The sequence below is a fragment of the Sciurus carolinensis genome, chromosome X (genome assembly GCF_902686445.1).
Source record: "Sciurus carolinensis chromosome X, mSciCar1.2, whole genome shotgun sequence".
Classification (NCBI taxonomy): Eukaryota; Metazoa; Chordata; class Mammalia; order Rodentia; family Sciuridae; genus Sciurus; species Sciurus carolinensis.
In genome coordinates, this window is record NC_062232.1 from 113,099,269 (window position 1) to 113,125,198 (window position 25,930).

The window sequence follows — 25,930 nt, forward strand, 5'->3', positions numbered from 1 at the left end:
TGTTTGAGAATCTCTATCTCTTTGTTGAAATGATCTTTTGCTTCCTGCAGGTGCTCTTTCAGCTTATTGGTATTATCATTCATTGCCTGCATTTGCTCTCTTATCTCATCCTTTGCTTCGCGAATCATCTTAATCATGTATAATCTGAAGTTCTTTTCTGACATTTCTTCTAACATACTGTCATTGGATTCTATTAATATAGAATCTAGATTTGTTTGGATCATTTTCTTCCCTTGTTTTTTCATGTTGTTCATGTATCTTCTCCTCTAGCAGTGCAGATCTGGGGTATTGCAGATTTCCCCCTATAGGCTTATAGTGGCCCTATAGGTTTCCAAAACCCTTTCTTTAAGGCGAGATCAATATTAGCAGTGCCCAATTCAGACACTATGCAATCCTAAACCAAATAGCCCCTAGGGGGACAATAACAAAATTGTCATAGTAAACAAAATGAGTTCAAATATTATCTTTGGTAAAACAAACAGGTTTGCAATAAGGTCTGCAGTTTCTAATGGAGGACAAAGAGGATGCAGAGGTATGTGGAATGTGGCTGTTAATGGGATAACAAAAGAATATACAGAAGTTCTAGAAAATAGAAAGGGTGAGAGTGTAATCAAAGAAATTGGATGTTAGCATGCAAAAACGGGAGAAAGAGACTCTGAGGGAACAGGTAAACAAAAGGAAAAGAGAGCAAGAAAAGTAAAGAAATAAAAACTTAAATTTTTTAAAAAGGAGAAAAAAGAAAATCTACTGTATAACACTTATATACTAATGAAACCTCCCAGTGTTCAGTAGCCTGATGCATGAGAGGTACCTGACAATGAACTTCAAGCCTCCAGTACGGGTTGCAGGATGGGATTTGCCCCACCCAAAGATCGGAGCTCTGGCTTCCAGGATTATCCAAGATGTCCGCTCTGGCTTCCAAATGTGTTGGCAAATGGGGAGCTGCAGCTCAAGGGTGGATGTGGTCAGCTGGAGGTCCTGGAGACGGGATGTGGTTGGTCCAGCAGGGGTCCTGGAGGTCTGGTGTGTTTGGTGTGGTTGTGGGATCCTGGAGGTCGGGTACAATCAGTCGGTCTGGGGTCCCAGTGATAGGGTGCAGTCAGTTGGTCTGGGGGTCCTGGCGGCAGGGAGCAGTCAGTCAATGTGAGGGCCCCAAAGGCAGGGAGTGATCGGTCGGGCTGAGGGATCCTGGAGATGGGGCTCAGTCAGTCCGGCCAGGGGTCCTATGGGGCCTGGCTGTTGTCTCGTGTAATCGACAGCAGCCACGTGTAATCAAACCTGCAGGTACTGTGACAGTGAACTTCCAGGCAACAGCAGGCAGCTGGTGCTCCACTGGCGGTTGGCGATCAGTTTGCTGACTGTTGTCGGATGATCAGGAGGTGAACCTTGTGCGTTGGGTGATGGATTGGTGTAAGGCAGGCGATGGACAGGTGAGAGGCAGGCAAATGGCGGATGATAGGCGCCTGACAGTGAGCAATCTGCACTCAAAAAAGGCGTCGATATGCTGGCAGACTGCAGGTGATCACAGCAGACAAATGGGGTAAACAGCAGGGGATCAATAAGCAGCAAAAACTGCCTCACGGAGAAACAGATATCCTCTGCTTGAAACCGGAGTTATGGAGCGACAAGGAACGCAGCCTCCCTCTAGTCCGCCATCTTGGATCTCCCTTGTAGTATATTTTGAAGTCAAGTAGTGAGATACCTTCAGCTCTGTTCCCCACCCCCAACACATACAAGGTTGCATTGGTTGTTTGAAATCTTTGGTGGTTTCCTACAAATTTTAGGATTTATTTTCTATTTCAGTGAAAAAGTGCCATTGACTCAGTAGATTGCTTTGGGTAGTATGGACATTTTAACAATATTAATTCTTCCATTCTGTAAATTCAAGATACTTTTTCATTTATTTTTGTCCTCTGATTTATTTCATCAATGTTTTATTGCTTTCACCATGCAGATCTTTTACTTTTTTGGTAATATTTATTCCTAAAACTTTTTTGTAGCTATTATAAATAAGGTTTCTTTACAATTTCTTTTTTGGACAGTTCCTTGTTAGTGTATAGGAATGCCCCTGATTTTTGTAGGTTGATTTTATATTCTAAAATTTACTGAATTTATTAGTTCTAATTTTTTTGGTGGAGTCTTCATGGTTTTCTATATATATGATTATGTCATCCGCAAACAGGGACAATTTAACATCCTCCATTACAATTTGGATGCCTCTTTTTTCTGGCCTAATTGCTCTGGTTAGGAATCCCAAAACTATAGAAAATGGAGTGGTGAATGTGTGTATCCTTGTCTTGTTCCTGATCTTAGAGAAAAAGCATTCATTTTTTTCCCCATTATGATGTTAACCGTGAGCTTGTCATATGTGATCTTTATTGTATTGAAGTGCGTTACTCTATGCCTGATTTGTTGAGAGCTTTATCTTAAGAAGATGTTGAGTTTTGTCAAATGCTTTTTTGGCATCTATGGAGATTATCATGTTTTATGTCCTTCATTTTGTTAATGTGGTGAATCACATTTATTGATTTTCATATATTGAACTATCCTTGCATCCCAGGGATAAATTCAACTTGATCACAGAATATGATTTTTAAATGTGTTGTTGTATTCAAATTACTACTGTTTTATTGACAGGTTTTTGCAATTATGTTCACTAGGGATATTGACCTGTAATTTTCCTCTTTTCTGGCTTTAATAAGGTTGGCCTTGTAAAATGAGTTTGAAAATGTTCCACCTGCTTCATTTTTTCTGAAAAATTTTTAAAAACTGTCCTTGAGAAATGAAGGAGAGAGAAATACTTTTCACGACAAACAAAAGCTGAGTAACTTCATTGCCCCTCAACCTCTTTTTTTATGTGTGTGAGACTAGTGTATGTCAAAGACTCATTTAAATTGCCTGGTTATTTGCAATTTTTTTGTGAACAGTTGGGGTTCCCTCTCTTAAGGATAGAGTACAATTACAATTTATTTATTTATTTATTTACTAGATTCACATAGTGACTTTGTTCTCTAGAGCATCCTTACTTTTTCAGAAAGTAATGGTACCTTTTTCTTGAAGCTTTATGTTGGGTTAATTCTGTTTCACATTTTATTCCAAATGAAAAAAAAAAAAAAAACAGGACATTTGGGTCATTCACTATGTAAAACCTTCCTGACTCAAGTTTTCTCCTTATGGCAGTTATAACATATGAATTCCTAAGCACTAGCCTATAAAAATGATAAAAACAGAAAATTTTATTATTCATTCTGAACTCTTTCAAAAACTCTACCAAACCTTACATTTTGTTCTCAGGTACCACTCTTAAATCTAAAAAATTTCGAGTTAACTTCCCTGAACCAAATGTCATCTATTTAAAAAGTACTTTGGAATATTTCAAAGTTTTCTTTAATAATGCATTAGACTTCCTTTAGCCTCTATATCCCAGGAAGTCTAGACCACTGTTTTGCTCAGTTTTTATACAAAAGAATTGGAGTACAGTTGGTGTATCTGAATGATGAGGTTGTTACAATCACTTGTAAACTTAATAGCTGAAAAGGAAACAAAGTCTTCCAGATAAATCTGCATTTGATTTCAATTAATTCTGTTTGGGTCCAAATGTGACTTGATGAAGAAATTGGAAGTAGGTGGGAGGTGTGTAGTCTTCACATAATCTCTTGGGTAAGAAAAAGAAAAAGCATTTAATATCATCATAGACTTCACATCTTGGAAGAATTAAGAAGACTTAATGGTCATCTAAAATCAGCCCTTATGGGGCTGGGGTTGTAGCTCAGTGGTAGAGCAATTGCCTAGCATGTGTGAGGCACTGGGTTCGATCCTCAGCACCACATATAAATAGAATAGAGGTATTGTTTCTATCCACAACTAATATTTTATATATATAACATAATATATATATAGTGTGTATATATATATATACATATGTATATGTATATATATATATATATAAAATCACCCACATGATGCTAGAATCTCCTTTACAACACTGTCACTGAATTTTTGCTTAAATATCTGCAATGACAGTTAGTGAACACAATTCCATTTTTCTTACATTGATCCAAAATCTGCAGCTTGCACCCATTATTTCTACTTCTATTCTGTGAAGCCATTCACAAAATATCTAATGTCTTTTCCACAAATATTTGAAGTCACCTCTCGTATCCTCCACATGATAAGCATCTCTAGGCTGAATATCTCTTGTTCCAAGTGCTCCTCCTGTGACAGTGGAGGTGCTTAATAATATTTGTGAAATGAAAGGATGAGTAGTTACTCTTCTCTGAAATATTAGTTTTCTACATCATTTTAAAAATTAATATTTGTAAAATAGTTACTTACGTGTTACTTCCTTTAATCTTCACTATTTATTATGCTTATTTTTAAGGAAATTGATACATGTAGAGGCTATGTTACTTGTCCAAAATCATAGATGTAGAAATAAGAAACTGGAATTAAAAGTGTAGCAATAGGGGCTGGGGGTGTAGCTCAGTGGTGAAGCACTTGCCTAGCACATGTGAGGCACTGGGTTCAATCCTCAGCACCACATAAAAATAAATAAGTAAAATAAAGACATTGCATCTGTCTACAACTAAAAAATATTTTTTAAAAAAGTGTAGCAACAAAGTTCACATTACACTATTCTGCATTCTTAAAACTGTAGCTCAGAAAAGAGCACCAATATCTTAGGTGTAGAACAGAGTAAAGCAAGACTACCTTTACCTTTTTAGATGTTACTTCCACAAACATAGCCTTAACATCAATTTAATATTTGGGGAGACAATTAACATTTTTAACACACTTTGGGCTTCCTCTTTTAAAGTGACCTATACTCGTGCAGTTAGGAATTTTAACTCAAATGTATGACCTTACATTTTGCCCCTGTGAAATTTCATCTTTTTTGATTCAGTTCATCTTTCTGACTTGTCAATCTTTTTGAATTCTAATCTTGCTATCTAATAAAGCCATCATTCCTCCATGTTTGTGTCAACTGCAATACAAATGAGTCAATAATACTTTCTATATCTTCTTGAGAAGATTGATGATCAGGAGAACATTGCAGAAAGACACCTGTGAAAAACCACTAGAACCTTCCTTCAAGGATGCCATAATTTCACTTATCAGCACCCTTTGAGCACAAGCACAATCATTCAGCCAGTTGCCAGTTCATCAAATTGGTTAAACAGTCAGTCCATTCCTACTTGAAAGGTAGAAACTACACAAATGTCCATCAAAAAATGAATGGATAAGCAAAATGTGATATGTGCATACAGTGGAATATTTTTCAGCTTTAAAATGGAATGAAATTTCAATATATACTGCAATATGGATGAGTCTGGCAAACATGCTAAGTGAAATAAAGCAGCAACAAAAGAACACATACTGTATGATTCCACTTACATAATTTCTAAGGTTAGTCAGATTCATAAACATACAAAGTACAGTAGATGTTATCAGGTACTGGAAGGAGAATAAAATAATGAGCTATTGTTTAATGGGTGCAGATTTTATATTTAGGATGATGAAAACGTTCTGAAAAGGGATAGTTTTGATGGTTTCAGAGCACCATTAGTGTATTTAATGACACTAAATTGTACATGTTTTGTTATGTTCTATATATTTAAGTATAATTTTAAAAAGCATCTCATATTTCACTATTTGTAAAACAACTCTGTCAAATTCTTTTCCTAAGTCCAGAGACACAATGTCTATATTTTATGATTAACAAGTTTGGTAGTCCAATCTTCCTAAATGACTTCATTCATGAAAGAAAAGAAATTAGTCTGATAGCTAGATCTATTTATCTATAAGTATATAATTCCAGTTGGTACCATCTTTACCCAAGTATGTAAAAGCATTTTTAATAATCCATGCTAGAATTTTATTTTGTATCAACAGGTTAATTTTTTAAGAAATCTACCTTTTTGTCTTTGGGGGAAAAAAACCTCTATCATGAATTAATACATGATAATAATGAATATTAATCATTATTCAAAGCCTTTCCTTCCATGTTAAATATATCTTCATTTTATACATTGGAAAAAGTGAGGCTTAGAGAATTATTTATGTGACTTAACTGAAGCCACACATTAGTAAGTGTCAGATCCGGGATTCATCACAACACTATCTAGTTCTAACGTCCTTGTTATTCCTCCAAGCTTCTTTGTGCACTTCTACTCTTGCAGGACATCTCTTTTCTCCAATCAGAGAAATAAAGGAGCACAATCAGACTTAGAATTTTGCCTTCTCTATGTCATCCATCAAATAGCATCATTAGTCCTAAACTCTATGTATATATCTTTCTTAATCTCCTCCCTCTAGCTGCTCTGAATATAGATTCCCTAAGAATCTTTTTTGGTTTTCAGCATTTATTGCAAGCCTCTGATCATTTAGAGGTCTTTATCATCACTATTCATGATTACCTGTGTCCTCTGCTATGTATTTGTCCTTGGTCTTATATTCTTGCCTTCTCCTTTTCAATTATTCATTCAATCAGAAAATTGTAACTGAGTACCATATGGGTTAGGCATTGAGGGTATGGTGGTAAGTATGAACGTGGTTCCTGTCCTTATGGAGTTTGTAGTCAAGTGAGAAAGGGAATTGAGAAGGCAAGATATTGCAATGTGGAAAGTACTAGATAAAGGTGAAGCACTGAGTTCTGTGAAAGTTCAGAGGAGGGAAAACCAAGGGTGCATGATGGGACAAGTGGTAAGAGAGAAAACAGGGCCATAGAATCTTCCTGGAAATGACACATGAACTGAATTTGAAAGGATTAATAGTAGGTCTGGAGAAGAGGACAGGGAAAGGATCACAGCACAGGAACCAGTATGTTCAAATCCCAGGAAGGAAAAGAGCTCGATGGCTTCAAAGAATATGAATAATGTGGTGTGGTTGAACTTTAAGATGAAAGCAGAGGAGCGCTCTGGTTGGAGGTGGAAATCGCTAGCTGGATCATGGCCATGCAGCACCTTGTAAACTCTGCTAAGGCGATTACACTTTATCCTGAAAGTTCTAAGAAGTGTTTGCTTGATTTTAAGCAGGGCAGTATGTGGTAAGATAAATGTCTTATTTTCTAGATATTCTGGAAGGAAAGTGGAGAATAAACTGGGTGAGGCTATGAAAAATTAAAGTGTGAGGGTCAGTGAAGAGGAAGCTACATGGGGTGTGCATCTGAAAGCCTAAGGGAAAAACTTAGAAAATCAAAGCAGGGTTTTCCAGTTTCCTAGTGCTGAGGAATCAAAGAGCAGCATTAAGAACTCCCCAGGGGATGGGCCTTGGCAAATGTTGCATACCCTGGGGGGCTTTGCTCGAAAACAAGGGAGAACCCAATCATGCAAACAGAACCCAACTGCAACCCACCCTTCATTGGCTCAGACTGACTGGGCCAAGATGGCTGTTCTAATTGATGACCCTTTCCATCTGCCTGGCAGATAAAAGTTCTAAGAAAAAATAAATACTTCCAGAAGGAAAACAGAAAACAACTGCAGGAGTCAGATTCTCTATATTTTTATATGTGATGTTCCATGTTCAATTAAAAATTACTAGGTGTTCTACAAGGAAAAAACAAACAGGGGATCCAGAAATTTGAGTTAACAAAGACTTGAAAATATTGATGATTAGATGGGTTTAGTGGCACATGCCTGTCATCCCAGCACTTGGGAGGCTAAGGTAGAAGGATCACATGAATCAAGAAGTTTTGAGACAAGCCTGGGAAACTTAGTGAGATCCCACAGAGTCTCTCATCTCTTTTCACTCTTCTACATATATATCTTATATACTTACATACTTAAAACTCTATATAAAACTGTATATACTTAAAACTATATGTATGTACAAATATACAGAGGAGTGATTTATGTGTTGAAGAAATGTAGAAAATATATAATAAGATGGAGAATTTTATCAGAGAATTTGAATCCATAAAAAATCATCAAATAGAAATTCTAAACTGAAAACCAATGTCTGAAATTAAGAACTAAATATAAGCACTAAACAAAATAGACCTGGTAGAAGCCAGGATCAATGAATCGGAAGACAGGTAAATACACAGCCTCCAAACCAAAGTACACAGAGAAAAAACAGACATGTGGAAAATATCTAATATATATGTAATTAAATCTCAGAAAGGAGAGAACAAATGGGTGGAAGTGGTATTGAAAGAGATTATCAGGGCTCAGTTGATAGAGTGCTTTTGCCTCCCAAGCACAAGGCCCTGGGTTCAATCCCCAGCACTGCAAGAAAAAAAAAAAGAGAGAGATTATGGTAAATACACACACATCAAAGACAAATTCTTAAGAGCAGTCAGAGGCAAAAGGACAAATTATCTTCAAAAAAGTAAAGTAGGTCTTAAAACGAATTTGTCCACTCTCCCTCCAAACATTTTGAAATCTACTAACCTAAAATGAAGGACACATTTTTTTTTCTTTTTTTTTTGGCTGTGCTGAGGATCGAACCCAGGGCCTTGTGCTTGCAAGGCAAGCACTCTACCAACTGAGCTATCTCCCCAGCCCAAGGACACATTTTTAATGATGCCTTCAGCTCTTTTCATTACAATTCTGATTTACTGTTAATACAATCACTTTCTTTCAGTGCTATCACCATTACCATATTATCAAGGGTTTCTCCAAAATGGACAGCCATTACAGTACGGTGGAGATAGCACAGTTCTGTCTCTAACAAGCTGTGTGACCTTGAGCAGTTTAGTTAACCTCTGTAGACTTTAGTGACATTACTCTTCTGTAAAATTAGTGTCCACTTTGTGGGGTTAGTATGGTAATTATGTGAAAATTGCTTTTAGTACAATATACATTGTGGTATAGGAGTTCTGTAAAAAGCAGGCAATATCTTCTTTTTGTTTGCTTTGTTTTGTTTCTTTTTTTATGGTTTTTAAAAATTTATTTATTTTGATTCATTGTACATAAATGGGGGTACAACTGTCTTTCCTCTGGTTGTACACGAAGTAGAGTGGCACCATTTGTGTAATCATACGTGTACATAAGGTAATGATGTTTGTCTCATTCTGTTATTTTTCCTTCCCCCACCTCTTCCCCATGTTTTGTTTCTTAAAGACTTGTTTAAAATGCCATTTTACGTTTCACAGCAAATTTGAGAGGAAAGTCCAGAGATTTCCCATATGCGGCCTACCTGCCCTCATGCATGCACAACCTCCCAGTATCCACAGACCAAGTAGAGTTTATCTAATTCTTTTCGCTAAAGTAGAAAGGGAAACAAGTTCCATCAACTGATGACAAAGAGGGTAATGGTGCTGATAATGACTTATCAATTATTTGGAGCACTCACTATGTGCCTGTTTTCCTTCATTTACCCCTAACGTTACCCTGTAAAATAAGTTCTATTATCATTCTCATTTAACAATTAGGGAAACTGAGGAATAAGGAGGTCAGGCATGCTTAAAGTGACAGAGCCCAGATACAAACAATATGTATCTGGCTTTGAACTTTGTGTTTGGGTTCTTAGATGACCCCACCACCACTTGTTTATGCCAGGTTGGCCATTGTCCTTAGCAAACTTGTTCACACACTTCATCTGGAAGATTTGTGTTACACACCTTAGTGACACTACTTCCATGCCTCTCTCCATTAGCCTGACAGTTTTCCCTGTGCTTTCTTCACTCTCTTCTTTGTAATTTGTACATTGATGCCTCTGAAATCTCAAAATAAGACTTTTCCCTGTGATTTTGTTTTTCAGTGCAGTTACCATTCTACTTGCTGAATTTCCCTTTCCCACTTTGTGTTTGCTGCATGATGTCTCAGTTTGTTCTCACCAGTTCTCCATCTTCTTCAGCGAGTCACAGTTTCATTTGAGTACTTAACATTCGTTTGGGCTGATTTCTCAGTTTGATCTTTGATTATATCCAAAGTTCTCTGCTGTCTGGACAGTGAAAAGTTCTCAGCATGGGCCTAAAGCACAGTTGGGAGTTTCCTTCTCCCTTGTTCTCCCTTCCCTCTTCACTGCACTGAGGCCTTTCAAGTTGGGATAGGAAATAGGAAGAGGAAAGTGAACTGTCATTTTCTCTATCCATGGAAGGTTTCTTTCCCCTACTTATGGGTCATAATTATAGTAGAGTCCATAATAATGATTCCCAAAATGGGCTATATACACCCAGGGGAGGTGCAAGATGATCCACTGGAAGCTGTAAGAAAATATTGGAACTTCTACCTTTAACTTTTTCTGATCCAAAGAAAAATTTAAGAGTCAGCTTCACTGATGTTTAATGTACAAATTGACATCAGAACCCTTCCAGGATTCATATATCAAGTGGTTACACAAAAGGCTTAGGGGAATTCTTAGGTAAGTGGGAGGGTTCTACAAAGCAAATGGCATACCATTAGTACTCACCCACACTCCTTGGCTTTTAGTTTTCCAATTTGCCTGTGGAGAGTTGCCATGTCTTGAATGACAGTATCTCCTCCAAAATTCATGCTGAAGCTTAAGTCCCAATGCAACCAAATTAAGAGATATGGCCCTTGGGTGATGAATAAATCACAAAAGCAGAGCACTCGTGAATGGGATTAGCAGCTTTAATAAAAGTGCTCAAATTGTAAATTAGTACAACCACTATAGAAATCAGTATGAAAGTTCCTCCAAACACTAGGAATGACGAGCTGTACCACTTCTGAGTATTTCTCTTAAAGAACTAAAGTCATTTTACCACAGTGATATGTGTTTACCCATGTTTATAGCAGCACAATTCACAAGAGCCAAACTATGGAACCAGGCTAGCTGTCTGTCAGTGAATGAATGAATAAGGAAAATGTGGTATATATACAAAATGGAGTTTCATTCAGCCATAAAGAATGAAATGATGGCATTTTCAGAAAAATGAGTGGAACATGAGAACATAATGTTGAGGGAAATAAGCCAAACTCAAAAGATCAAGGATCATATGTTTTCTCTCATATGAGGAAGTTAGAGAGGAAAAGAGAAAAGCAAGGTGGGGTGATGCATGAAAATCAAAGGGAAATTAGTTGAAGAGGAAGGGGACCAGGGAGTGGGAGAAGGGGAGGGAGAGGGGACATGCTGGGGAGGAATATTGGCCAAATGATACTATTATTTTTGTGTTCACAAATAAGCATATAAAAATGAATCCCATAATTATGCAAAAGGATAATATACCAAGAAAAATATGGAAAAAGTAAAAGTTCTCAAGGTAGAATGAATCATTTTCTTTCCCATCCCCCTTCTGCTTTGTGAAAGCACAACATTCCTCCCCCCAGAGGATGCAGCAAGCCATGAAGCATGATCTTGAAAGTAAAGACAAGGTCCTTACCAAACAGCAAAACTGCCAGTGCTTTGATCTTGGACTCTCAGCCTTGAGAACTGTGATAAGTAAATTTCTTTTCTTTATATATTATACAATTTGGGGTATTTTTAATAATGTCTCAAATGAACTAAGACACAGGTTAAATGTATTTATGCATAATCTGATTTTGGCTAATCAACACTGACATAATGTAAAAATTATCTTATAGGTTCTATGCAAAGAATCCATGGATTGAAGTAAATGTCAGTAATGCAAAGACAAAGAAAATGGCAGAGCATGTGTTTCTCATTCCCTCAGTACAAGTACTTCTTCATCTTTATTTCACAGTAAAGATTGAATCACTTCAATCACATATGAAAAAAGTCAGTCCAAGTTTTTCTAATTATCAAGAAAACTATTCAAAATATGGATTTATAATGATATTTTACCTCAAGTTTGCTTTACCATGTAGTTCAATTCTTTACACTTCAAAATAAATAGTTGAAATGTATCATTCTCCAGATCCATTCCTGTTGCCTAGTTTCTTTGTTTTCTGATACAATTAAAATAGGTGGATGCAAAAAAAAAAAAAAAAGGATTTGCCAGGTGTGATGGTGCACGCCTGTAATCCCAGCAGCTTGGGAGGCTGAGGCAGGAGGATTTCAAGTTCAAAGCCAACTTCAGCAAAATTGAGGCACTAAGCAACTCAGTGAGACCGTCTCTAAATACAATACAAAATAGGACTGGGGATGTGACTCAGTGGTCGAATGCCCCTGAGTTCAATCCCTGGTACCAAAAAAACCAATCCCCAGTACCAAAAAAAAAAAGAACTGACTTTTCAACAGATACAATAAAAGCTGAAACACAAAGGAATGGCATTGTCATACTATGAAAAAAATGACCACAAAAGAAGACAGCCATAATCAGTAAAAATGCCCTTAAAGATGAAGCACCATAAAAGCACATCAGACAACAAAATCTGAATGAATTTAGTCAATAAGCCTGTATTGAAGGGAATTCTTCAGACAGTAGGGAAATAATCCCATATGGATACTAAAAGATGTAAAAAGGAATGAAGACTAATGAAGAGGTAAATATATGGAAAGAGGCAGATTAATTTGATTGTAGAAAACAATAATAATAAAATTTACTATGGTTTAAAATATACATAGGATTAAAATGCTTGAATTTACTGATTCAGAAAAACTTTTGGAAGGTAAAGTACATTACAGAAGGAAAAGTTCATACGTATTAATTTCAGTCCCATATCTTTCCAAAAAATAAAACTTCACTGAAAATTTAAAAACAAATCAATAAAATACATGACAGCACTATGGAGTTTGGGTAGGCTTGCCCAGTCTCCAACTTCAGGGTTGAGCATGTAATATACACCTGACCAATAAAATATCATGATTGGTTAAGTGGGGTCTATGACCAAAAATGGATCCATAAGAATCAGCAAACTCCAGCTCTGAAACTTTGGCTGAAGTGTTATGATACAGGCACTCTTGTTTCACAAGAGTTTCTTAGCATTGGGTTTAAGTCTTGAGATTCCAAAGGCCATCTTATCTGAAACTAATCCAAAACAGAAGGAAGCAGAGATGATAAATGGAGAGAGATGTTGGGTTTAAACTCCTAGAACCAGTCAAATCCAGAACTAGTCGTGTCTCTGGTATTTGCAAGTTTGCATGTCAATGAACATTTCCTTTTTTAAACATTAAAGTATGACTATAATAAGACAACATGGGAATGTTCAATTAAAAGAGTTAAAGAGCTTTAGAATTATAACATTATCAAGAAAGTGGAAAAGAAGTAATTTGTCTTAGACTGTAATAAGAAGGCATGTGTAGGGCTGAGGATGTGGTTCAGTGGTAGAGTGTTTGCTAGCATGTGTGAGGTCCTGGGTTTGATCCTTGGCACCGCAAAAAACAAGTAAATAAATAAAATTAAAACAAAACTTACATTTGGCATTGTCCATAAAAATTTTTTAAAAAGAATGCATGTGTAATCTTTAAGGTAACCACTAGAATAACTAAAGAATGTACAACCATCCAAGATAATACAACAGAAAAATTGAATAACAAGAAAATATTGATCTAAACAAAAGAAAAAGAGAAAAATAAGACAGGCCAGTCAAATATAAAAAAGTAGGAGTTAAAAATCCACATATTGCTAATTTCATTAAATGTAAATGGACTGGTGATGAAAATGTTCTAAGATATTGTGATAATGGTCACATAATTCTGTGAATATACTAAAAGTCATTGAATTGTATACTTTAAGAGAGTGAATTGGGTGGTATGTGAATTATATCTCAATAAAGTACTTTTAAAAAGTGAATAGACTATCATTACCCTATGTACATGTACGATTACACAAATGGTATGACTACATTGTGTATAACCAGAGAAATGAAAAGTTGTACTTCATTTGTGTACAATGATTCAAAATGCATTCTGCTGTCATGTATAACTAAATAGAACAAACAATAAAAAAGCAAAATATGAATAGACTAAATGTACTAAATTGTCAGAAAAAAATAACGCTCAACTACATAAAATTTACAAGAGAATAGAGAAAGATATATCCTGTTAACACTGACCACAAGAGAGCTAATGTAGCTGCACTAATATCAGTCAAAACATGACTAGAGATAGAGAAGAATATTTCATAATAATAAAAGAATCAATCAACAAGGAAAATATAACAAATTCTAAAGCTATGTATATCCATTACAGATATAAAACAAAAATTGATAAAATTCAAAGGAGAAATAGGCACATCCACAACTTATAGTAAGAGTTTGAACATAATTCTATTAATAATGAATAGATCAAGAAAACAAAAAATCATTTAGAAGATGGAAGATCCAAATAACGAAATTAACACACTCCCTCCCCTCCTTAATTCTGCTTAGAACACTCTACCCAGCAACAGAATATATATTCTTTTCAAATGCAAATGTAACATTTACAAAAAAATTGACCATATACTGGATCATAAAGTCAGCCTCTAAAAATTTCAAAGGATTCAAATCATTTAGATTATGTTCTCACCATAATAAAGGTAAGCCAGAAATCCATAACACAATGATGATTAGAAAACTCTCAAATGCAATCATGCATAACTTAACAATGGGGATATTTCTGAGAAATGTGTTATTAAGCAATTTCATCACTGTGTCAACACTATAGAGTGTAATTACACAAACTGAGACAGCTATGACACCACTAGTCAATAAAACCTCATGGGACCTCCATTGTATATGTGGTGTGTCATTAACTAAAATATCATTATGCAGTGCATGACTGAACTTGGAAAGTAAGCAACATATTTCTAAATAACTAATAAATCAAAGAAAAAACTCAATAGAAATTAGAGAACATTTTAACTGAATGATAACAAGCATTCAATATTTCAAAATTTCCAGAATCATGTAATGTTCACAATGATATTTATAGCCTTAACTGCATAGTATAGAAAAGAAGAAAAACTGAAAACCAATGGAAGGAAATAATAAAAATGAGACCAAAAATTAATTAACTAAGTGTCCAAATGCAATAGAAAAACCAACAAAGACAAAAATTGTTTTTCTGAAAAAAAAATAAATGTGTATCCCCCTAGAAAGATTAACAAAAAAGAGAGAAAATATCAGTTATCAATATGGAAATTTAAAAGTTTATATCACTGTAGGTCCTAAAACATGAAAAAATAATATCAGAATATAGTGAACAAAAATTCAGACCAATGAACAAGACATTATTTTTTTTAGTTGTTGTTGAATATTTATTTATTTATTTATTTACATGTGGTACTGAGAATCAAACCCAGTGCCCCACACATGCTAGGCAAGCACTCTACCACTGAGCCACCACACCAGTCCTGAACTAGACAATTCATATAAAATGATTAATTGTTCAAGAAACACAACTTAACAAAAAGTGTCTGCTGTAGCCTGAATATATCCCACCAAATTCACATGTTGAAACTTAATCACCAATATGATAGTATTAGGATGTGTGGCCTTAAGAGGTGATTAACTCATGAGGACTGAGCTTTCATGAATGGGATTAGTGACCTTATTAAAAAAAAGCTTCAGAGAGCTGCCTGGCCCTTCCATATTTTCTCCCATGTGAGCCTATAATGTTTGTTTCTTTTTGTCCTTCTGCCTTCTTCCGTGTAAGAACACAGCAGAAGATGCCATGTTGAAAGCAGAAAGTAAAATTTCATCAGACACTGAATCTACCAGCATTTTGATGCTGGGCTTCCCAGCATCCAGAACTGTGAGAAATAAATTTACACTTATATATTACCCACTCTGAGGTATTTTGTTATAGCAACAAAAATGGACAAAGACAGTGGTACAAAAAGAAATAGAAAATCTAGTCATCCATTATAGAAATTGAAGTACTTATTAAGCACCTCCCCAAAGAAAACCCAGGATCCAGGTGACTGTATTCATGAATGCTTCTAGACATCTAAGGAAAAAAAATAGTCTTTGCAAATAGTTCCAGAGAATAGAAAAAGTGAATACATACAAACTCCTTTTATAAGGTCAAAATGATTTTTTTACAAAATTTGACATTAAACATCATGATTAATGATAAATTATTGAAAAACTTCTTTCCTGGGATCTGGAAAGTGTTATCACTATTTTTACCGAATATTATACTCAGTGTCCTAGCCAATGCAATAACTCAGGAAAAAAAGTAGTAAAGAGCATATGGTAGGAAAGGAAGAACCAAAACTCTTCCTATTTGTCAACAGTGTAATCGTGCACAAAGAAAATCCAGAAGACTGTACAGAAAATCAAACAGAATTAATGATCAAATTTATTGAAGCTGCTTCATAGAAGGTGTATGTAAAAAATCAAGTTAATTTTTATATATCAGCATCAAATAAACATGAAATAGAAATTTTAAGGATACTATTTGCAATGGTATCACAAACATCAAATAATTAGGAACAAATACAACAAAAGATGCCTAAGAGCTTTATACTCAAAACTACAAAATACTGAGAAAATTCATTTTAAAAGAATTTAAAAAGTCAATTAAGACAAAAATAAATACCATGTTTATTGATTGCAAAAATCAACGTGGTGGGGCTGGAGTTGTGGCTCAGTGGTAGAGCGCTTGCTTAGCATGTGTGAGGTACTGGGTTCAATTCTCAACACCACATATCAATAAATGAATAAAATAAAGGTTTATCAACAACTAAAAATATTTTTAAAAATTCAATGTGGTGCAGAAAATCTGATCAAATGTTTTCTCTCATATGTAGAAGCTAGAGCAAAAAAGGATGAGAAAGGGAGAAACCAGATATTACAGACACAGGGAAGATCAGTGAAGAAGGAGGTTGAGAAGGAGAAAGGAGGGATGGGAAAGGGGAGGAAATGTGGAATGAATTTAACAAAATCCATTATATGCACACAGCATATATAAATATGCCACAGGGAATTCCATCTTTATGAATATATAAAAAGCATCAACCAAATAAATGAGTGAAAGGAAGATCAGCAGAGTAGAGGAAGAAGAATAAGGAGAGGGAAGAGAGGAGGAAAGTATGAGAATGGGGACTGGAACTACATGAAATCCCATGCATGTACGACTTTGTCAAAATGAACCCAACTACTATGTCTAACTATAATACTCTTAAAAAGTTAGTATGGTAAATATGTGAATTCTCCCCAAGTTGATTTATAAACACATTGCAATATCGTCAAAATCTCAATAGATTGTTTTTATGCCATTTTAAAATGACACGTTGCCAGGCACAGTGGCACATGCCTGTAATCTCAGCAGCTCAGGAGGCTGAGAAAGGAGAATCACAAGTTCAAAGACAGCCTCAGGAATTAAACAACTTAGTGAGACTCTCAAATTACAAAATAAAAAGGGCTGAGGATGTGGCTCAGTAGTTAAGTGCCCCTAGTTTCAATCCCTAGTACAAAAAATATTTTTTGACACATTGATTCTAACATCTATATGAAAATGCAAAGAGTCAAGAATAGATCAGGGGACTGGGGATATAGCTCAAGTGGTAGAGTGCTCACCTAGCATGCACAAGGCTCTGGGTTCTATCCCGAGCACCACCAAAGAAAAGAAGAAAAGAAAAAAAGAATAGCCCAGATGATCTTGAAGAAGAACAATATTGAAGGACTTACATTATAATATACCAATACCTATTATAAATCTTTAGTGATTAAACAGTGTGACAGAAAAACAAATAGATTAAAAAAACAGTAAAGGACCATAAACTCATTCACATATCTATGGCCATCTGGTTTATGATAAAGGTGCTAGTGAACTAAAATGGGAAAAAAGAAGCTCATTTTAGCAAATGGTACTAGATATTTTGGATATTCCTCTCTACATAAAACAAATGACTCTTGATACCTTACCTCACACCATGCAGATGTATTGTGAATCTAAATGAAAATGGTAAATCAATAAAACTTCTATAAAAAAGCAAAGAATATTTTATGACCCCAGCAAAAGTTATTTCTTTTTTTCCAGATGGCAGTTTTGTGTTTTTTGTTTTTTGTTTTTTTTTTTTTGGTGCTGGGGATCGAACTCAGGGCCTTGTGCTTACAAGGCAAGCACTCTACCAACTGAGCTATCTCCCCAGCCCCCAGTTTTGTGGTTTTAAGTATAAATTAAATGTATGCATGAGCCATCTTTATATTTTTTTCTTCACTGTGCAATCTGCCATTAGTATTAGTAACTCTGGCTGCTTTTTCCATGATAGCTTCACTGATCTTGAAGAAAACACTGAGCAATCTCTCAGCACAGTAAGATTTATTGTGCATCATTAGCAATTCCAGCTCCTGGATATTGTGGACCAGGAATTTCCAGAAGTCACTGGGAAGCATATGCTCTGTTTTCTTGTTTCTCCCATAACCAATGTGTAGCCTCAAAATCTGGTCCTTAAATCTTCTCTGCACCAGGTTGTTAATATCTCCAGCTTTCCACTAGTTACACTTAATTTTGACATATGGATCTGACTGGTGCTAAATTAAACTTTTTTTGTACCAGGTATTGAACCCAGGGGCACTTAACCACTGAGCTGCATCCCCAGCCCTCTTTTACTTTTTATTTTGAGACAGGGTCTCACTAAGTTCCTTAAGGCCCCACTGAATTGCTGAGGCCAGCTTTGAACTTATGATCCTCCTGCCTTGGCCTCCCAAGCTGCTCGGATTGCCAGTGTGTACCACCATGCACAGCTGGATTAACTTCTTGATCTGGTTTTTGACAATCTTGGGCTTCACAAGAGGACTGATGGCAGCCTTGATTCTGAATAGGAGATGACTGCCACCTTCACAGGAAGCACTGAAGAAGAGCAATGATTTCTTTTAAAAGACCAGAAGACACTAACCATAGGAGAAAAAAGTTGACAAACTATACTGCATTGAATTCAATTAGTTCTGTTAATTAAGAAACACTAAGGGAAGAAAAAGCAACTGGGGATGTAGCTCAGTAGTAGTGCACTTGCCTAGCATGCATGAGATCATGAGTTCAAACCCCAAATACTCCAGAGAAAGAGAAAAAGGGAGAGGAAATAAGAAGCAATGCACAGAGTCAGAAACTATATTGTAAATTACATAATTGACAAAGGTTTGCTTGTATCTAAAATATATAAAAATTCCTACAAATAATTAAGAATGGGATAGACAAACACATAGAAAAATGGTGTGGGATTTGTGCACAGAAAGACAAATACATTAGCAAAGCAAAAAAGGACCAGAACACACATGAATGTATGCACACAATTTCAAAACTTCTGTACAGCAAAGGAAACAACAGAGTGAAGAAACAGCCTATATAGGGGGAGAAAATCTTGGCTGGCTACTCTTCCAATGGAGGGTTAATATCCAGAATACATAAAGAATTTTTAAAAACTGAGCACCAAAAAAGAATCCAATCAATAGTGAGCAAATTAACTAAACAGGTATTTCTCAAAAGAAGTACAAATAGCCCACAATTATATGAAAAATATGTTCAACACTTTTAGCAATCAGGGAAATGCAAATCAAAATTATACTGAGGTTCCATTTAACCTCAGGCAAAATGGCAGTCATCAAGAATACAAAAACCAAGAAATTCTGGTGAAGATGTGGGGAAAAACAAGCACTTACATACTACTACTGTAAATGTAAACTGGTACAGCCCCCATGGAAATCAAAAAAAACTAAAAATAGAACTACCATGTGATCCAGTTATTCCACTCATGTTCATATACTCAAAGGAATTAAAATCAGCATACCATAAACATACCTGCATGTCCATATTGATTGTGGCACAATTCACAAGAGCCAAGCTATGGAATCAGCCTAGGTGCTCCTGAACAGATGAATGAATAAAGAAAATGTAGTATATATACACAATAGGGAATTATTCTGCCATAAGGAAGAATGAAATCATGTAATTTCCAGGAAAATGGATAAAACCAGAGAACACAAACTAAACTGAAGTAAGACAGATTCAGAAAGACAAGTATCACATGTTTTTCCTGGAATCTAGGAAATCTAGGGTTGGGGGAGGATGACATGAAATTAACAGGTAGACAAAGAAGAGGCAGGGGATGAAGTGGGGAGAGAGGTAAGAGGAGATGAGGGGTGGATATGATCAAAGTATGTTGTATACATGTGTGAATATGCCACAATGCAACCCAATATTCTATATAATTTAAATGCACTAATTAAAACTAAAGAAGTGATGTGTTGAAATGTTGCACCGGATTGTATTAATGCATACAATTAATGCATGTTAATAAAAAATGAGATAAATATATTTTAAAACTGACACAAGTACAGGGAGAAATTAGATGATTCAACAATAATAGTTGAAGACTTCAATACCCCATTTTCAATAATGGATAGAAAAGTTAGATGAAATGTAAAAAGGAAATAGAAAGCTTTTTAATTTTTTATTTTTTATTTTATTTTTTGGTGCCAGGGATTGAACCCAGGGGAGCTTAACCACTGAGGCACATCCCTGGTCCTTTTTATTTTATTTTTTTATTTTTATTTTTTTGGTACCCAGTATTGAACTCAAGGGCACTCAACCACTAAGTCACATCTCCAGCCCTATTTTGTATTTTATTTAGAGACAGGGTCTCACTGAGTTGCTTAGTGTCTCACTGTTGCTGAGGCTGACTTTGAACTTATGATCCTCCTGCCTCAGCCTCCCAAGCTACTGGGATTACAGGTGTCTGTCATTGCACCTGGCCACCTTTTTTAAATTTTTTTTTATTCTGAGACAGGATCTCACTAAGTTACTTAGGGTCTTGCTAAATTGATGAGGCTGATTTTGAACTTTCAATCCTTATTTCTCAACCTCCCAAGCTACTGGGATTATAGGCATGTGCCACTACACCAAGCTGGAAATAGTAATCTTAAATAACACTATAAACCAACTACAACTAACAGCAAAAAGTATAATATACATTCTTTTCAAGTGCAAATGTAGTATTTTCTAAAATACACCATATATTAAGCCACAAAACAAGACTTAATACGTGTAAAAGGAGTGAAACCATACAATGTATGTTCTTTGCTCAAAAGGAAGTGAAATTACAAATAAATAAGATAAATTGGAAAATACACAAATATGTAGAAATTAAATGCCACATTCCTACATAAACAATGGGTCAAATAAGAAATCTCAAAAGAAATTATAAAGTATTTTGGGAGGAATGAAAATATTAGATACAACATATAGAAATTTATGTGATACAGCTAAAGTAGCATTTACAGGGAAATTTATAGCTATAAAACACCTATATTAAAAAGAAGATTCAGCTGGGGCTATAGTTCTTGCTTAGCATGCATGAGGTCCTGGGTTCAGTTTCTAACACTGCAAAAAATAAAAATAAAAAAGAAGATTCAAATGAATAACATAACTTTCCACCTTAAGAAACTAGAAAAGGAAAGCAAAGAAAACCCAAAGAAAGTAGAAGGAAATAGTAAATATTAGAGTAAAATGTTAATAACATAGAGAATAGGAAAAAATAGAATGTGACCCAGGTACCCCGCTCCTCAGTATTTATCCAAAAGAACTAAAATCAGTACACTATAGCAATACAGCTACTTCAGTATTTACAATTTCAGCACAATTCATAAGAGCCAATTTATGGAATCAATCCTGATGCTTATCAATAGATGAACAGATCAAGAAAATGTGATTTACACACACACACACACACACACACACACACACACACGATGGAGTTATATTTAGCCATAAAGAAGAATGAAATTATGGCATTTGCTAGTATATGAATGGAACTGGAGACCATCATGCTAAGTGAAATAAGCTAGACTAAAAAAAAAATCAAGAACCAAATGTTTTCACTTATATGTGGAAGCTAGAGTGAAATAAGGGAAAGAAGTTGGTAGGGGAGAGGATAGGATATTATAAAGATATAGAGAAGATCAGTGGATTAGAAGGAGAACAACAGGGCAGGGGGGAGAAGGGAAAGAGGTAGAAATATGGAATGAATTCAACAATAGCTTCTTACATCCATATATAAATGTACCAAAAAGAATATATATGCATGTATGTATATATATATATATATATATGGAAATTACCATAAAAAATAACTAAATAAGGGAGTAAAAGAAAGATCAATAGAGGAGAGGACAGAAAACAGGGGAAGGAAGGAGGGAAGCCAGGAATGGGGATTGAAATCAAATTCCCTGCATGTATTATTTTGTCAAAATGAACCAAATACTATGTATAATTATAATGCTGTAATAAAAAAAGAAAGAAAGAATAGAGGACATCAGTGCAAACGAAATTTGACATTTTGAGAAGATCAAGAAAATTGAAAAACATTTAGTTAGATTGGCCAAGGGGGGAAAAACTCAACTTAATAAAAAAAAAAAAAGAATGAAAGAAAGGACATTACTACCAGTCTTGCAGATACAAAAAAGATTATAGGGGAATACTATGAACAACTATATGTCAACAAATTAGATAAAACAGATGAAATGGAGAAATTATTAGAAAGACACAAACTAGGGCTGGGGAGATAGCTCAGTTGGTAGAGTGCTTGCCTTACAAGCACAGGGCCCTGGGTTCAATCCCCAGCACCGCAAAAAAAAAAAAAAATAAAAAAAAAAGGAAAGAAAGACACAAACTATAACTGATTTTGAAATATCCTTTCAAAAGTATCTGAGCATGGATTTTACCAAGTAAAAAAACCAGGTTTTTAGGGGCTAGGGTGCAGCTCAAGTGGTGGAGTTTATGTCTCACATATATGAGGCCCTACATTTGATCCTCATTACCACAAACAAATAAATATCAGGTTTTTAGATTTGTAGGAATTAGTTTCCAGCTTTTGAAAAAGGTCCATTTACTTGATATATTCGGGCTACTTTTGGTAGACCAGTTGTTTGCCAATTGGATCCTTTTCATATGTAAATTCATCAGATAGGTTTGTTCATATCTGGAATGTCCATTGTTTTTAAAGACTACAGAGCACATTGGATGTCATTATAAGTTAACTCTCTCCTAGAGAAAAATGATTTTAAAGTACAGAACTTGAAATTGTGAGATCAAACTGGATTTCAGTTAAGTTAGATTTTCAGTAAAGAAATTAAGAAAGTCCTATTTAACTTGACTGCCCTTTTCTGTTGACATTTTTTTGAGTTCTAAAGTTGTCTGATTTCCGAATTTTACATTTTCACTCTCTGCTGAATATGCAAATAGATGAGCAAAGTTTAGTTGTACTTAGGCAAGATATCAACAATCATTCTTGTTTCATATTTTTTGTAGTTTAATTATTATTTTCATAAAAATCAAGATGACTTGAAACTTACTTTTCAAATCAATGTACCTAAGATATAGGTGAAAGTGATTTCATACACCAATTTATACACCATAGAAAATATGCCTTGATAAGATCTGACAGAATCAGCTCTATGCACAAGAGGTCAGCACATCTTGAATCAAAATTTTCCCCTTTGTTCACTCACTGGACATCTTAGTTGTAAATTCTCAATCAGGAAATGTAACTTTATTTGGTTTCATAAAGCAGGCAAGGGAATTAGACAATAATGCATGTTTGTTCACGTGGCATGCCAAGGCTAAATTAGTGGCTACCAATTTCTAATGAATAGTTGTTGATTCTTTCTTTTGTAAAACCAAAGATTTTGATGGCTTTATAAGTATTTATCTGTGTCATCTTGGAACTGTGAAATTTGGTTTCTGTAGGTTCTTTCATATCCCTTTCCTGCCATACTAAGTCCAAAATTGTTTTCTGCTTATTGTTCAGTATATTCTATTTTTTTACCTCTCTACTTTAGTTTTAGGTATCCTTCCATCTGTCATTAAAACAACACAGTCATTTAGCTTTCTCTTTTGTGTGATTTCTGGGTCAAGCTGGAGTTGGTATGGTAATCGTTCTCTTTTTCTTTATCTGAACATTTAAAACACATGGTCATCATATTCATTATGTTAAGAAGTAAAGTAGCACTATCTGTAAACAAATCTTAATAGTTAATCCACAGACAAAGTCAAAGACCAAGTTAAAGCTCATGATTATGAAGCACTTCAGTTGCACATTCAGGTTGCATCCCTCAGAATACTCTATCCAGAGCACTGAAAGGATTAGTTTTGACAGTTTTGTTCAAATTTAAGGTTGCTTTTGGAGGAGAAGATTGATTAACTTTTCTTTTTTTTTGGGTACTGGGGATTTGAACCCAGGGGCTTGTACTTGTGAGGCAAGCACTCTACCAACTGAGCTATATCCCCAACCCCTGATTAACTTTCTTAATTTTAATCTCTGATACTATACATATTACATATCACTCATAATGTATCTTTCTGTCTCACTAAAATGTAAACCCCATGACAATAGGGGGTTTGTCTGTTTTGTTCACTTCTGTATTCCCTATGCTTGACATATAGGAGGCATTCAATAAATATTTTTGATGAATAAATGAATTAATCCCTTCTGAAGGAGTGTGGAAAATAGATTGGAGGCTGGAAATATTGAATTGGGATAGTCTAGTTAGTAAGCTAGTGGAGTGCTCTAGATTAGTGATGGGAGAGGTGCTGGAAATAATGAAACATGGACTTATTCAAGAGACAGTTAGGAAGCAAAATTCCCAAGATTAATGATGGAGGAGAGATTAGTGAGGAGAGTGAAGTAGAAGATCTTAACCTGCAGAACTGGGTGGACCAAGGTGCTCTTCAGTAAGAAAACAGTAGATCAGTACCAGATTTACAGGGAGAAGATCGTGAATTCTTTTTCAGACATATTGTTTGAGATGACTAAGCAATTTCAAATCAGCAGTAGCAAAAAAAAAAAAGCAGTTGGATATCTGATCCTAGAATTCAGAGAGATGTTAGCTAGAGAGATAGTGGCTGGAGAGACAAATGTGTATCATCAGTCTCAGTAGGTGGCAAATAAAGTGATGACTATTGATGATTACCAATGAAGAAAGAGGAGAAAGGCCTAAGATTATGCTCCAACTGTTACTTTGCACATACTTAATCACTCAAATTACTGAAATTACTTGATTGTAAACTGGAGCCTAAGTTAGAATTTTAAATTGCAAATATTTTAAGCATAATAATTAGAAGAGATTTCCAGGTATTCTCCAATTTTTCCTTAGGAAATATTTTCCCATCTTTAAAGATGCATGTTTCATGGCAGAGTTGGGTGTCCATTGGTTTTTTAGTTTTGTTTTTTTTTTAATTTTGATTAAGGGTGATTATGGAGGGGGATAGTTCTGAGTTTTAGATATTTATTAAATTCTCCTGTGTACTCAGCACTGTGCTAGGTGCTATGAAGAATATGAGATATATATCATGCTTTCTCTTGAAGAAATTTCAAAACATTCAATGGAAGAATGATCTGTTAAAATTGGAAGACACCTTAAAGATCACTTAGTCTGATTCTTTTGTGTTTTACAGAATAGAAAATTGTGCCTCTGAAAAGTGAAGTGACTTTCCAAGTTCAAAATGAAGTGAAAGAGATCAGATTAGAATCCAGGGCTTCTGATGTCTAGTCTAAGTAAGTGCACTGCTTTTTTTCGCTAAATCGATCATCCCCTCAAAAAATATTTCTTGAGTTCCTATTATATAAAGGTACTTTTCCAGGCACTTGTGATAAATCTTCCTACTTTTTCATTGGCATTCACTTCTGGTGACTAATAGCATTCACAATGCCCTTCATATTTAGTAAGTAGAGTTCACAGTTGGGTGTGGCTTCCAGCTGGATCATCCACTTTCAATTTATAATCATTTCTTCTCTTAGTGCCTGAAGGAAGAGGAAATAAGTGGTAGATTAACATATGAAGCAATTAGAGAATAATATAGTATACAGCATATAATTAAATACTAAATTGCATTGCCTGAGTATAAGTGCAACAAGGTGGTACAAGATCCAAGACTCAGAGTACAAGATAGCAAACTTAGATAGGAAAGAGTCTTCCAAAGCAATAACTATCCCATGTTTACATGAGAAAGTTCAGCAAACATTTATTGGGCAGGCACTGGGCTAGGTGCATTGATATAAAAAAGAATAAGATGTGGATCCCTCTCCCAAAGAGCTCACTGTCTAGAAGAGAGAATGAAGTACATATAATTTTTGTATAATATGGTAAATAATGAGATATTGGTCTGGTCAGGATGGTATAGAAACAAAGAAGAGAGCTTTACC

The 25,930-nt window shown here is 35.2% G+C and overlaps 1 pseudogene; it reads right to left on the reverse strand.

Moving 5' to 3' along the window:
• Positions 1–25,930, reverse strand: part of LOC124971660 (myosin light polypeptide 6-like) — a 46,714-nt pseudogene that overhangs the window by 12,044 nt on the left and 8,740 nt on the right.